Source organism: Mytilus californianus, unplaced genomic scaffold, assembly GCF_021869535.1.
Source record: "Mytilus californianus isolate M0D057914Y unplaced genomic scaffold, xbMytCali1.0.p SCAF_8, whole genome shotgun sequence".
Taxonomy (NCBI): domain Eukaryota; kingdom Metazoa; phylum Mollusca; class Bivalvia; order Mytilida; family Mytilidae; genus Mytilus; species Mytilus californianus.
In genome coordinates this window covers 71,090,141-71,106,838 of record NW_026262734.1, presented here as the reverse complement: position 1 = coordinate 71,106,838, position 16,698 = coordinate 71,090,141, and the positions used below count along the sequence as shown (strand labels likewise).

Genomic DNA, 16,698 nt, shown 5'->3' with positions numbered 1-16,698 from the left:
TAAACACGCATAACTCTAGAACGGTTGTGTATAAGTTTAATAACATTTGGTTGAGACAAACTAAAGTTAGAGAACGGAAACAAAAAATTCAGCAAATTTTATGTTTATAAAGAGACACAACTCAAGAATGGTAAGTGTCGCCACCAAATTTCGTACTTAATCTGTATTATGTAGTAATAAGCATTGTGTATAAGTTTCATAACATTTGGTTGAGGCAATCTAAAGTTAGAAAACGGAAAAAAAAAATTTGTACTTGATCTTAGTTTTGTGGTAATGAATATTGTAAAAATAAAATTGAGAATGGAAATGGGGAATGTGTCAAAGAGACAACAACCCGACCATAGAACAGACAACAGCAGAAGGTCACCAACAGGTCTTCAATGCAGCGAGAAATTCCCGCACCCTGAGGCGTCCTTCAGCTGGCCCCTAATCAAATATATATACTAGTTCAGTGATAATGAACTCCATACTAAACTCCAAATTGTACACAAGAAACTAAAATTAAAAATAATACAAGACTGACAAAGGCTAGAGGCTCCTGACTTGGGACAGGCGCAAAAATGTGGCGGGGTTAAACATGTTTATGAGATCTCAACCCTCCCCCTATACCTCTAGCCAATGTAGAAAAGTAAACGCATAACAATACGCAATTAAAATTCAGTTCAAGAGAAGTCCGAGTCTGATGTCAGAAGATGCAACCAAAGAAAATAAACAAAATGACAATAATACATAAATAACAACAGACTACTAGCAGTTAACTGACATGCCAGCTCCAGACTTCAATTAAACTGATTGAAAGATTATGTCTTCATCATATGAATATCAGGCACAATCCTTCCCGTTAGGGGTTTAGTATCATACCATCATAACATATATGAGAAGAACATAACCCGTGTCATGCCAACAACTGGTTTTTAAATAAATGTGTTTAGTGCCGATGCAAAGACCCTATAAGTGAATCAATATTAACGCCAAAATATGCAATCTTTAATGACCTGACAACAGTATCGTAACTATATCCTTTCTTAATAAGTCTATTTAAAGGTTTTGTTAGCTTCAGAGGTGAATACTGACATTTTTGTGCTTTATAAAGAATATTTCCATAAAAAATTGGATGTGAAATACCTGAAAGTATAAGAAGTCTGCATGTTGAGCTATATTTACGAATGATGTCCTTATACCAATGATAAAATTTAGTAAATGTTTTGACTAGTTTGTGATATCGAAAACCCTGGTGTAATAATTTTTCAGTAATACATAAATTTCTCTCGTTAAAATCTAAAACATTGTTACATACACGAGCGAATTGTACAAGTTGAGATATATAAACACCGTAAGATGGTGACAAGGGAACGTCATCATCTAAAAATGGATAATTAACGATAGGAAATGAAAAATCATCTCTTTTATCATATATATTTTAGTATTAAGCTTTCCGTTAATGATATAGATATCAAGATCGAGGAAAGGGCAGTGGTCATTGTTAGTATTAGCTTTATTTAAAGTAAGTTCAACAGGATAAATTTCTTTAGTATACATACTGAAGTCGTCATTATTGAGAGCCAAAATATCATCCAAATATCTAAAAGTATTATTAAATTTGTGTATCAGATGTTGTTTCGATGGGTCTTTGCTGATTTTTGTCATAAATTGTAACTCATAGCAATACAAAACTAGAGGCTCTAAAGAGCCTGTGTCGCTCACCTTGGTCTATGTGCATATTAAACAAAGGACACAGATGGATTCATGACAAAATTGTGTTTTGGTGATGGTGATGTGTTTGTAGATCTTACTTTACTGAACATTCTTGCTCCTTACTACTATCTCTATCTATAATGAACTTGGCCCGGTAATTACAGTGGAAAATACTTTGTAAAAATTTACAAAAATTTACAAAATTTATGAAAATTGTAAAAAATTGACTATAAAGGGCAATAACTCCTTAAGGGGTCAATTGACCATTTTGGTCATGTTGCCTTATTTGTAGATCTAACTTTGCTGTACATTATTGCTGTTTACAGTTTATCTCTATCTATAATAATATTCAAGATAATAACCAAAAGCTGCAAAATTTTCTTAAAATTACCAATTCAGGGGCAGCAACCCAACAACGGGTTGCCTGATTGGTCTGAAAATTTCAGGGCAGATATATCTTGACCTAATGAACAATTTTAACCTCATCAGATTTGCTCTAAATGCTTTGGTTTCAGAGATATGAGCCAAAAATTGCATTTTACCCTATGTACTATTTTTTAGCAATGTCGGCCATCTTGGTTCGCGGGCGGGGTCATCGGACACATTTTTTAAACTAGATACTCTAATGATGATTGTGGACAAGTTTGGTTAAATTTGTCTTAGTAGTTTCAGAGGAGAAGATTTTTGTAAAAGATTACAAAAATTTACGAAAAATGGTTAAAAATTGACTATAAAGGGCAATAACTCCTTAAGGGGTCAACTGACCATTTTGGTCATTTTGACTTATTTGTAGATCTTACTTTGCTGAACATTATTGCTGTTTACAGTTTATCTCTATCTATAATAATATTCAAGATAATAACCAAAAACGGCAAAATTTCCTTAAAATTACCAATTCAGGGGCAGCAACCCAACAACGGGTTGCCTGATTGGTCTGAAAATTTCAGGGCAGATAGATCTTGACCTAATGAACAATTTAATCCTCATCAGATTTGCTCTAAATGCTTTGGTTTCAGAGATATGAGCCAAAAACTGCATTTTACCCTATGTACTATTTTTTAGCCATGTCGGCCATCTTGGTTCGCGGGCAGGGTCATCGGACACATTTTTTAAACTAAATACCCTAATGATGATTGTGGACAAGTTTGGTTAAATTTGTCTTAGTAGTTTCAGAGGAGAAGATTTTTGTAAAAGATTACAAAAATTTACGAAAAATGATTTAAAATTGACTATAAAGGGCAATAACTCCTTAAGGGGTCAACTGACCATTTTGGTCATGTTGACTTATTTGTAGATCTTACTTTGCTGAACATTATTGCTGTTTACAGTTTATCTCTATCTATAATAATATTCAAGATAATAACCAAAAACGGCAAAATTTCCTTAAAATTACCAATTCAGGGGCAGCAACCCAACAACGGGTTGCCTGATTGGTCTGAAAATTTCAGGGCAGATAGATCTTGACCTAATGAACAATTTTATCCTCATCAGATTTGCTCTAAATGCTTTGGTTTCAGAGATATGAGCCAAAAACTGCATTTTACCCTATGTACTATTTTTTAGTCATGTCGGCCATCTTGGTTCGCGAGCGGGGTCATCGGACACATTTTTTAAACTAGATACTCTAATGATGATTGTGGACAAGTTTGGTTAAATTTGTCTAAGTAGTTTCAGAGGAGAAGATTTTTGTAAAAGATTACAAAAATTTACGAAAAATGGTTAAAAATTGACTATAAAGGGCAATAACTCCTTAAGGGGTCAACTGACCATTTTGGTCATGTTGACTTATTTGTAGATCTTACTTTGCTGAACATTATTGCTGTATACAGTTTATCTCTATCTATAATAATATTCAAGATAATAACCAAAAACGGCAAAATTTCCTTAAAATTACCAATTCAGGGGCAGCAACCCAACAACGGGTTGCCTGATTGGTCTGAAAATTTCAGGGCAGATAGATCTTGACCTAATGAACAATTTAATCCTCATCAGATTTGCTATAATGCTTTGGTTTCAGAGATATGAGCCAAAAACTGCATTTTACCCTATGAACTATTTTTTAGCCATGTCGGCCATCTTGGTTCGCGGGCGGGGTCATCGGACACATTTTTTAAACTAGATACTCTAATGATGATTGTGGACAAGTTTGGTTAAATTTGTCTTAGTAGTTTCAGAGGAGAAGATTTTTGTAAAAGATTACAAAAATTTACGAAAAATGGTTAAAAATTGACTATAAAGGGCAATTACTCCTTAAGGGGTCAACTGACCATTTTGGTCATGTTGACTTATTTGTAGATCTTACTTTGCTGAACATTATTGCTGTTTACAGTTTATCTCTATCTATAATAATATTCAAGATAATAACCAAAAACGGCAAAATTTCCTTAAAATTACCAATTCAGGGGCAGCAACCCAACAACGGGTTGTCCGATTCATCTGAAAATTTCAGGGCAGATAGATCTTGACCTGATAAACAATTTTACCCCATGTCAGATTTGCTCTAAATGCTTTGGTTTCAGAGATATATGCCAAAATCTACATTTTACCCCTATGTTCTATTTTTAGCCATGGCGGCCATCTTGGTTGGTTGGCCGGGTCACCGGACACATTTTTTAAACTAGATACCCCAATGATGATTGTGGCCAAGTTTGGTCAAATTTGGCCCAGTAGTTTCAGAGGAGAAGATTTTTGTAAAAGTTTACGGACGACAGACGACGGACGACGGACGCAAAGTGATGAGAAAAGCTCACTTGACCTTTCAGGTCAGGTGAGCTAAAAAGGTCTGCAATAAGTGGTGCACAGTTAGTCCCCATTGGAATTCCGATAACCTGACGATATACGGAATCTCCAAAGAGAACAAAAATGTTATCTAGTAAAAATTCAAGGGCATATATAGTATCAAAGCATGTCCAATTGACATAGTTTTTTTGTTTATTGCTACTAAAAAATGACCTAAAAGAGTTTGAACATATATATTCACATTCTGACTTTTTACATGCCCATTTAATTAGGTGTGTGAATTTTTTCTGAATGAGAATGTGAGGCAATGTGGTATATAGGGTAGAAAAATCAAAACTTTGAACAGATTCAAAATCACCAATATATGCATGCAATTTATCAAGTACTTCCAACGAGTTCTTGACACTCCAAAAGTAATTAATTCCACTATTTTCGAAGGCCTTATTTGAACAATTTATTATCAGGATTTTGATTGTACCAAGTGTACTGGTAAGAAGAATAGACAATTTAGTAGTGGAACAATGGCTTGAAGACGAAATGAATCTATATTTGTAAGGTGTTTTGTGTAGCTTCGGAAGCCAATACATAGTTGGGACTTTCATTGTATTTGGTTCTGCTTGTAAAGCGGTAGCTAAAAGTTTATGTTTGTTACAGATGTCGTTTTCTGAAAATGGAGTCAGTTGGAATGTTGGTGAATTGGTGATTTCTTTTTTCAGAACCTCAATGTAAAATTTACGCCAAACAATAATAATATTATTAGCAGCTTTATCGGCCGGGACAAAAACAAATTCCTTGGCTAGTTCTTTTAGTTTATGTTTGATACGAGAAATAGGTTTATTGTGGTTATTGTTAAGAGTAAAATGTTCTTTAAAATGTTGAATACGTATATCAACTATGTTCATTACTGATTTAAAAAAAGAGTCCAAAGATTTTTTGTCAGCTTTTTCCCGTTTTATCCATTTCAAACAGTAAGTATGGAGTGAGTCGTGGATGATATTACGACACTCATTCCAATTAATAATTGACGGGGGACGATATTTAGGTCCTTTACTGAGGAATGATTTTAACTCTCAGTCTTGAACAATGTTAAGATCTCCTGTTATAACATGGGAAATGGGTCCATAAATGTAATCGGAATTACTGCAATTACATGAAGTAGGTGTATTTTCACTGATATTAACATCTTTACACAATTGGCTATAATTAAACACAAATTTCCGGGTAGATTTCTTGTAAATATAACCAATAAGAGGGAGCTCAGTATTATCAAAATATCCCGGAATTTGTTCTTTAACAGAATGGTCGTAAAAATACCGGCAATATTTACAAAATCAAAACCTTTATTGACATACTTTATTTTAATAAACTGTTTTTTATGATCTTCAGGGCGATCAATTTTGGGAAACAGTTTAGAATAACAATATGCCATTATAATTTGAACGATTTCATACGTGTGTATAGGTTTCATAATGTTAGGTTGGGCCAAACTTCGGTTACAGAATGGAAACTAAAAATTTTGCAATCTTTCGATTCATAAAGGGGCATAACTCAATAATGGTTAAAAGTGACACTACCCAAATTCAACTTGATCTGTGTTTTATCAGTGGAAGTCAAAATTAAACATTGCATGCAGTCAGAGCTCTGACATAAACAAGTCAGAATAAAATGACTTCTTCAAGTCAGAAAGTGTTTTGAAATTCTGATCTGTACGCGTCAATTTTTGTTTTGCGTAGTTTTCACTCGAGTCCGTCAAACCAGAAGTTATTTTGAATTTGCCGCCGATCTACGACACATACGATCACGTGTTTTTTTGCAAGAGATCACGTGTTTGAGAGTCGTTGTTTTGGAAGTGTCTCGAACGAGAAGTCATTGAATATTATATTGATTATTTACGATTTTTAGTGAAAATCTAGGTCATTGTGGGCATTTTTAGAAAGGTAATTCATATTACCTCCGTATTTTCATGGGCATTTTTATATTTTTTGCCTATAAAGAAGTTCCTTGCAAGTGATTTTTTTGCTGTTTCATGAAGGCGCGCGACCTGTAAATACGGACGCGTGGTCTTTTAGATGACCTGGTGTTTGACAATTCTGACTTGTTCAGGTCAGAAAATGTTGTTATGATAATGAATTGTTATTTTCGGGAGATAACTCGTGTTGTCTTAAACAATATTAACATTATTAACCAGTCAGTGCAATTTAAAAAGTAAAATTATTGCTTCGAGCTGAACATCGTCACGTGATTTTTCTATTTTTAAACTCAATCACGAACTGATTTTTTAACCTTTCTGATTCGTTTCTCCCTATGAGAAAAACGATCATTGTGAATACTGATATGATGATAATGAAACGAAAATGGGAAACATTTTGATAAAAGAAAAAGGAAGGGAGGGGTTTAACTAAAGAACCCAAGGTTTTTTTTTTTTATTTTTAAAGTTATAACTTGAGAACAATAAGTGATGCACACACCTGGTCTTCATTTATGATCATGGGACATGATAAAACAAATCAAATGAAATGTAGGGCAAGTCTCCAAGGATCACCCCTATCCCTGTCATTTCTCTATTCCTCTTTATAATGTCAAATTGATTTGAATGAAATATACCGGGCTAGTCTCCAGGTTTACCCCCACCCCCTGCCATTTGCAAATGTTCTTATATTTTGTAAACGGTAGAGATCCCCACCCCTAAACCATATATATTCTTGTATGGGACAATTTAACAAATCAAATGATATGTTGGGGAGGTCCCTGGGGGTCACCCCTACCCCTCCTGTTTGAAAACTTGTAAACGATCGAGATCCCCACCCCTAAACCATATATTTTCTTGAATAGGACAATAAAACAAATCAAATGAAGTATAGGGGAAGTCCCTTGGGGTCACCCCCACCCCCTCCTGTGTGAAAACTTGTAAACGGTCGGGATCCCCACCCCTTAACCATATATATTCTTGTAAGGGTCAATAAGACAAATCAAATGAATAAAGGTGGAGTCCCTGAGGGTCACCCCACCCCCTCATGTTTGAAAACTTGTAAACGGTCGAGATCGCCACCCCTACACCATATACATTCTTGCACAGGACAATAAAACAAATCAAATGAAATATAGGGGAAGTCCATTGGGGTCATCCCCATCCCCCTTTTTGAAATGTTCTGGATCACCACCCCTAAAGGTAAACCATATGATATTCCTGTTCGTCATTTCAAGAAGATTTGAATGACATGCAGGGTCAAACCCTAGGCGTCACTTATGCATATCACTTTACTAGACAAAACCAATTTGTACTGGAACTTGCCCAATGTCAGGCAACCATGGGAATGACGAATTATGGGAGCTTAAATTTGTTTGGGAGACTTCGTAACAGCATCCTGTTACAATTATTTCTTGTCTATTTTAATCTGCTGAGAGACCACCTTTACATATTATATTTATCAGTGTTTGTGCAAACAGAATTGTCTATTCAGTATTATTTTCCTCTCACATGCATCACATCTTATTAATTACATGGATATAGGAAGATGTGGTATGAGTGCCAATGAGACAACTCTCCATCCAAGTTACAATTTATAAAAGTAAACCATTATAGGTCAAGGTACGGCCTTCAACACGGAGCATTGGCTCACACCGAACAGCAAGCTATAAGGGCCTCAAAAAATTACTAGTGTAAAACCATTCAAACGGAAAAACCAACGGTCTAATCTATATGAAAAAATATGGCATATTTGTTTTCCTCTGAAATTACACATCTATAATTCTTACCCCAGATGCTTAGCCACATGAAGCATTTACCTCTTATTTGAGACATAGATAGTCTTTGTTTCTACAGAAGTGAGAAGAACATTAGAAGTCAGAATGTTCTGACTTATAAAAGTCTGAATACTCTGACTTATAAAAGTCTGAATACTCTGACTTATAAAAGTCTGAATGTTCTGACTTAATAAGGTCAGAAAGACTCAGAATGATCTGAAAATACTGACTTTTTTTAATGTTTAGAGTATTTTAGAATATGAATGCACTTGTCATGCTAGTACCATAAGAAACCCTGACAAGATTTTGTTCCCAAACAACAATTTTTAAAGATATTAAGAATAACAAGTGTACAATGGAACATAAATTACAAAGTTATAAGTGTTGTGAAAAAAGCTATTTAAAAAAAAATCAATAGATAGTTATCTTTCAACTTTTACATGTATTTAAAAAACAGTGAAAATAGTATGGATTATATGTACGGCTTCTTGAAGGACAACAAAGTCACCATATTTGGTCTGAATTTGTATGTTTTTTCTCCTCAAATTTTTTTTAACATTATTAATGTCGGCTTTTTTCTTAACTAATTTTAAACATTCTTAATTATAATTAAATTTCCCCAACATTTTGCTTACAAACTCTTTAATTTCTAAAGTCAAATTGAAAGTTGTCTTCACAGATTCAATGTGTCTGAAAATGTTATATTGAAAAAACAATACTTTTATATCCTCAAATAAAATGGGTATACCATGAGTTTAATGGTCATGCAGATATGCAATCCAGGATGTTAACAATCAGAGTTTAGATTACAGTCATATAGTAATAGGCAGAGTTTTTCTTATATAATCAATAACCAGAGTAAAGATAATTGATTAATAGAGGTTTAGTTTAATATAAGTAATAAACAAAGCTAATTAATACACTTGCAATAACATACATGTAGTTAAATTAGTAAATACAGAATATTCATAAAAAATTCAGACAGAAATACTGTAATAGGTCAAGTCATTAGGGACGACATCAAAAGTTCAATATAGGATAAAAAACTTAATTCACATCACATAGTTTTTTCACTGACCAACCCACCCCCCCCTCTTAACTTAATTTGGGAAAGATTGATTGACCAAAATGGATTTATGTAAAATCGATTTTGGATAAACAAAACTTGCAGCAACTTTAACCCCACCCCCACCCCCAAACTATTTGATTTAAGTTTTTTTATCCTACATTGGTCTTTTGATGGCGTCCCTTAAAATGTGCTGACTTTGTACATGTTGTAGTGATAGTTATGGCACCCATACAACATATAGGAATCAGTCAAAAGGAGAGAAAAATTCCTGAAATTTGTCACATAGTGACATTTGTGAGTCGGAATAACAAAATATAGACTCATTAATCTCTCCATCTTTTCAAAAATTATGAACCAGATTTTATGCATATCCATTTAGTTTTTGATGGACTCTTTAAAGTCAGAACATAATTTGACCTGTTTGAGTCAATTTGCAGAACAAACTTTCAATCAAAGCTATGTGTTCTTCCTCTTAGCCCCCTTCTGAATCTGCCACTGTTGAGTTTATTAATTGATTTTTCCATACATTATCATTAATATCAAATGGCAATGCCTGACTTAATAATTTCAATAAATTTTGTTTTTGACTGATTTTTTAAAGTCAGAACATGACTTGACCTGTTTAAGTCAATTTGTAGAACAAAATTTCCAATCAAAGCTAGGTGTACTTCCTTTAAGCCCTGCAATGCCCGGCTTAAATATTTCAATAAATTTATTTTAGTTTTGGACTGACTCTTTTAAGTCAGAACATGATTTGACCTGTTTAAAACAAAATACATTTAATATTGAATATACCAAATAAACTTTTTTATTGTCCTCATTATTGTGACTTATGGGGACTTTATTCTCTCTGTCTTTTATCTGGCTCACCCATACATTTTTAAATCAATATGACAATACTATACTTAAAAGTTGTAATAAGTTTAGTTTTGTTTGACTCTTTGAAGTCAGAACATGATTTGACCTGTTAAAGTCAGTTTACAGAACAAAATTTCCAATCAAAGCTAGGTGTACTTTCTTTAAGCCCTGCTTCTGAATCTGCCATTTTCGAGTTTATTATTTGATAAGTTTTTAGAAACAATTAAGTCAAATGGTTATTTATTTTAGGGGATCTTACATATATTTCCTGTGTCTTTTATCTGACGTTCCCATACATTCATTAAATAACATATGGCAATGCCCAGCTTATATATTTCAATAAATTTATTTTAGTTTTGGACTGACTCTTTTAAGTCAGAACATGATTTGACCTGTTTAAAACAAAATACATTTAATATTGAATATACCAAGTAAACTTTTTTATAGCCCTCATTATTGTGCCTTATGGCTACCTTATTTCCTCTGTCTTTTATCTGGCTCACCTATATATTTTTAAATCAATATGACAATACTAGACTTAAAAGTTGTGATAAGTTAAGTTTTGTTTGACTCTTTGAAGTCAGAACATGATTTGACCTGTTAAAGTCAGTTTACAGAACAAAATTTCCAATCAAAACTGGTCTTTTCCTCTAAGCCCCCCCCCCCTAATCTGAATCTGCTACTGTTGAGTTAATTAATTGATAAGTTTGTTTAGAAACAATTCAGTCAAATGGTTTTAAAATAATATTTTTTATAACCAAAAGTTCCATATGTTAACTTAACAGAAAAAAAAGTCATAAAAATGCAGAAATAGAATAAAATTTTAAGATAATTTGATGAAATTTGTTAACAAAATACATTTGAATATTAAATATACCAAATAAACTTTTTTATAGTCCTCATTATTGTGACTTTATTATTGGGTGTCTTTTATCTGATTTTCCCATACATTCTTAAATGCATATGACAATTCCAGACTTAAAAGTTGCAATAATTAGTAAAAGTATAGTTTTTGACTGACTCTTTGAAGTCAGAACATAATGTGACTTGTTCAAGTCAGTTTGCACAACAGGATTTACCTCAATGAAATATTAAGATATCAAATATATACCAAATTAACTTTTATATAGTTCTAAAAATTGTGACTTAATATTTGTGATCTTTTTTCCTACTTGTATCCATACATTCTAACAATCACATCACAATCATGACAATGCCCGACTGTTACAGTTGCAATCCATTTAGTGTTTGACAGACTCTTATAAGTCAGAACATGATTTGACCTGCTTGAGTCAGTTTACAGAACACAATTTCCAATCAAAGCTATGTGTTCTTCCTCTTAGTCCCCTTCTGAATATGCCACTGTTGAGTTTATTAATTGATAAGTTTTAAGAAACAATTAAGTCAAATGGTTATTTATCTTAGAGGATCTTGCATGTATTTCGTGTGTATTTTATCTGACTTTTCCATACATATCATTAATATCATATGGCAATGCCTGACTTAAAAATTTTAATAAATTTAGTTTTTGACTGATATTTTTAAGTCAGAACATGATTTGACCTGTTTAAGTCAATTTGTCAGAACATAATTTGACCTGTTCAAGTCAGTTTGCAGAACAAAATTTCCAATTAAAGCTAGGTGTACTTCCTTTAAGCCCTGCTTCTGAATCTGCCATTTTTGAGTTTATTATTTGATAAATTTTTAGAAACAATTAAGTCAAATAGTTATTTATTTTAGGGGATCTTACATATATTTCCTATGTCTTTTATCTGACGTTCTCATACATTCATTAATATCATATGGAAGTGTCCAACTTTAAAATTTCAATAAACTTAGTTTTGGACTGACTGTTTTAAGTCAGAACATGATTTGACCTGTTTAAAACAAAATACATTTAATATTGAATATACCAAATAAACTTTTTTATAGTCCTCATTATTGTGACTTTAGGGGACCTTATTTCCTCTGTCTTTTATCTGGCTTTCCCATACATTTTTAAATCAATACGACAATACTAGACTTAAAAGTTGTATTAATAAGTTTAGTTTTGACTGACTCTTTGAAAGCAGAACATGATTTGACCTGTTAAAGTCAGTTTACAGAACAAAATTTCCAATCAAAGCTAGGTGTTCTTCCTCTAAGCCCCCCCCCCCCTAAATATGAATCTGCAACTGTTGAGTTAATTAATAGATAAGTTTTTTTAAAAACAATTCAGCCAAATGGTTATTAAAATTTTATTTCTTTTGGCAACCACAAGTTCTATGTGTAAACTTAACAGAAAAGAAAAGTCATGAAAATACAGAAATAAAATAAAATTTAAGATAATTTGATGAAAATCTTTAAAAACAAAATGCATTTGATATTGAATATACCAAATAAACTTTTTTATAGTCCTCATTATTGTGACGTAAGGGGACCTTATTTCATCTGGCTTTTATCTGGCTTTCCCATACATTTTAAAATCAATATGAAAAACCTAGACTTAAAAGTTGAAATAAGTTTAGTTTTGTTTGACTCTTTGAAGTCAGAACATGATTTGACCTGTTAAAGTCAGTTTACAGAACAAAATTTCCAATCAAAACTAGGTCTTCTTCCTCTAAGCCCCCCCCTCATTATTGTGACTTTATTATTGGGTGTCTTTTATCTGTTTTTCCCATACATTATTAAATGCATATGACAATGCCAGACTTAGAAGTTGCAATAATTAGTTAAAGTATAGTTTTTGACTGACTCTTTGAAGTCAGAACATAATTTGACCTGTTTAAAACAAAATACATTTAAATATTGAATACACCAAATAAACTTTTTTATATAATCCTCATTATTGTGACTTTAGGGGACCTTATTTCCTCTGTTTTTTATCTGGCTCTCCCATACATTTTTAAATCAATATGACAATACTAGACTTAAAAGTTGTAATAAGTTTAGTTTTGACTGACTCTTTGAGGTCAGAACATGATTTGACTTGTTAAAGTCAGTTTACAGAACAAAATTTCCAATCAAAGCTAGGTGTACTTCCTTTAATCCAAGAAAGTCCTTGCTTTCAGACTGCTTCTGAATCTGCCATTTTCGAGTTTATTATTTGATAAATTTTTAGAAACAATTAAGTCAAATGGTTATTTATTTTAGGGGATCTTAACATATATTTCCTGTGTCTTTTATCTGACGTTCCCATACATTCATTTAATATCATATGGCAATGCCCGGCTTAAATATTTCAATAAATTTATTTTAGTTTTGGACTGACTCTTTTAAGTCAGAAAATACATTTAATATTGAATATACATTTAATATTGAATATACCAAATAAACTTTTTTATAGTCCTCATTATGGTGACTTATGGGGACCTAATTTCCTCAGTCTTTTATCTGGCTTACCTATACATTTTTAAATCAATATGACAATACTAGACTTAAAAGTTGTAATACATTTAGTAAGTCAGAACATAATGTGACTTGTTTGAGTCAGTTTGCACAACAGTATTTACCTCAATGAAATATTAAAATAATAAATGTTTTGCTCTTAATACATTTAGCTTAAAGTGGATGAGAATATATCTTTTATTAACATAGTCTTATCCTGAATAAGTGTCTTGTTTTTCCTTGGAAGATTTGAAGTATTGTCATGTAATGTATCCAATATTGTATTTTGTAAATCTTTTGATATTCAGAAAATTGTATGATCCATTTTTTCTCACCTGGTTTTTCTTTGTATTTTGAAATAATTGAAAGTGATGAGATAAATATATTATGTTTAGATTCTGGAAAGGAGAAGGTATGATGTCAGATGAGCCCCACTTTTTAAAACTCTTTAATTCGAAACTAGTAATCACCATATTTTTATGGAGATTGATAACAAAGTGGTAGTAATGACTGCTTCAAATCAGAACAAAAATGACCTCTCGAAGTCAAAATGCATTAAAAAGGGGCATAAATCTTATTAGAATATGAAGATATTAAGTCACAATATTTTGTGCAAAATCTGACCTGTGGAAGTCATTTTATGATAAATTAAAGTCTGACATAAACTGACCTGTACAAGTCATATTCTGTTGAGTGCAAGAAGGGAGACAACACTTACATCAAATTATATCTGACCTATGGAAGTCATTTTATTCTGACTTGTTTATGTCAGAGAAAGCATTGATTGTAGTTGATTCAACTATAACACTAGAACGGTTAAAGTGACACCACCAAAATTCAAACTTGATCTGTGTTTTGTGGTAATAAGCATTGTGTATAAGTTTCATAACATTTGGTTGAGGCAAACTCAAGTTAGAGACCGGAAACCAATTTTGGGACGTACGTACGTATGTACAGACGGACAAGGGTAAAACTTAATGTCCCCACTGATACGGCGGGGGCATAGGCGGGGGCATAAAAAGTTTTGAAACTGTTCGAAAACATCTAATGAAACTCTGGTTATTTCAAATCGTGTGTGATCGTTTGCGGTATTTACATGGAAAAACCAGTTTTCCATCATCAAAATGCTTGTAAATGATTCTAGAACACTTCATGAGTGTTAGAATAAGTCAAAATCACAAAAAAACAATTGAGAAACTTGTGTATGTTTTAACTAGAAGTTCAAATAGCACATGTAAATGAAAATAAATACGGTGAGAGTGTACAGAAAATCCGTACTTTATAGATATCACTAGAATACGAATTTTAAAGTAAAACAGTTCCATCCTTTTAAAGTAAAATGATGTTTAACATATCTATCACATTAATGTTTGAAGGATCTTGAGCTAAAACAAAACACATGCGTCAGTATGAAACACCAAAACGGAACGAATAACCGATTGCATTTTGTAGTTTATAGGTCTTTATGCATAAGCTGGTTCCCGGCCGACTTAACACTTTTTTCGTTCTGTTAAATTCAAGCGGATTCAGTTTATTTTATGCAATGCAGTGAAAAGAAACGAGAAATTTGTAGTGAAGCATTTAATTTTTAATTTTACCAGTTTATATTTGATATTGAATAAAAATTGCATATTAATATGGATTAGGTAAATTATTAAGTTTTGAAAATGATAAGAGCCCCCTCTACAATTTCAATAACAAACATGGCAGAACGTAAAAATACCTCTTGAAATCAAATTTTTCTCAATCCTTGCTTATCGTACTGTGTAATCCGCACCCCTTTCTGGCAGGTTCAATTTTGGAGAATAAAAACGCGGACTATACAAGCCTGATTACAACCGGCAATTGTTTTTCGATATCAAACAAATTAACCAATCAGATTTCACATTGCATTTAAATAAACCAGTAAGCGCTTATTTAACAGGGCTTTTGTTTAATGCACACCTGCCTAATTATTCTTAAAACAATTTGAAAGCTTGCTTGCAGCAGCCATATAAATTTTTAGGAAAATATTTTCGGCCCATCCTCCACTCCCTAGTGGATAGGTTTTCCTTTATTGCTACATTACATAAATTGTTTTGCATTTAAGTCATTTTAGCTTTATATCATATGGTTAAATAGGTAGAGTAGTAATTTTTCCAAAAAACTCACAGTTATCATGTACTTTGTGTCAGGAGTATCACAGATTTTCAACTTGATTTTGCTTTGTTTGTAAATATGTTTCGTGATTTGTTGATATGCAAAGAAAATTTTAACCTGTGGTTCTTTCTCCCAAACCTGTGTTTGTTCAGTGTATACCAAGAACCAATTGGCACATCTTGGGCTCTTACTGATTTGATAAATGTAAAACAGATGCCTTTATCTGCACTGTATCTTCATTATCTTCTCGGCATTTGGTTCAGGCTCAAAAGAGATAGCAACCCAGTTATTGGTCCCACAGTCCTAAATATTATTAACAGCAATATACAGGGAGGATTGGGGTGGAGGGCAGTGATGTAAATTAATTAATATCAACAAAATGATTTCTACTGAAATATTACATGTCATGCATTTAGTCTGTTTTTTAGTGGAATACTAGATTGTATGAGGTAAATCTTGACTGCATTGCTATACCAAACTAACGTTTTATCACTATAAAACCTTGAGCTAAACTGTTGAAGGCCATACAGCGACCTTAAGTTGCTAACATCTACGTCATTTAGTCTCTGGTGGATAGTTATATCATTGGCAATCATATGCATACCACATCCTCTTATTTCATACTGATATAATTTATTTGCAATATGCACAATTTTAAACAAAAGTGTCTACAGTTTTATCTATTAATTTTTTACAAGTTAAATTTTTCTGTACTGACCATATAAATTAAAATTTGTTAAGTAGTCTATAATTATTGACAAATTTGTACCGGTAATTATTATCTCTTTCTCTTACAATGTGTGTAATTTTTCAGTATTGGCACATGTATTTTCATCACTAGAAAGAGTTAAAATTTTTGTACAGCCAAATTAATAAATGTATGATTGGCTTTTCGAGGAGAAATTTCAAGTTCTCATTGACAGAGAACAATAGCTATTGTGTTATTTCAATTCGACAGTTCATGGAAAGTTAAAAATACCACAAAAATCAGGTTCTGATTCTGGGGAAAGGTTATATTTCCCTCGCAATAAGTTTAATAGTCATGTTGGATCACTCAAATGCATAAACTCATAAAAGATACAGGCTTA

At 32.4% G+C, this 16,698-nt stretch overlaps 1 protein-coding gene across 1 annotated transcript in view; it reads right to left on the bottom strand.

Annotated features, from left to right (window-relative positions):
* LOC127712845 (uncharacterized) overlaps window positions 1-16,698 on the bottom strand; it is a 144,284-nt gene that overhangs the window by 110,054 nt on the left and 17,532 nt on the right. The window lies entirely within an intron of this gene.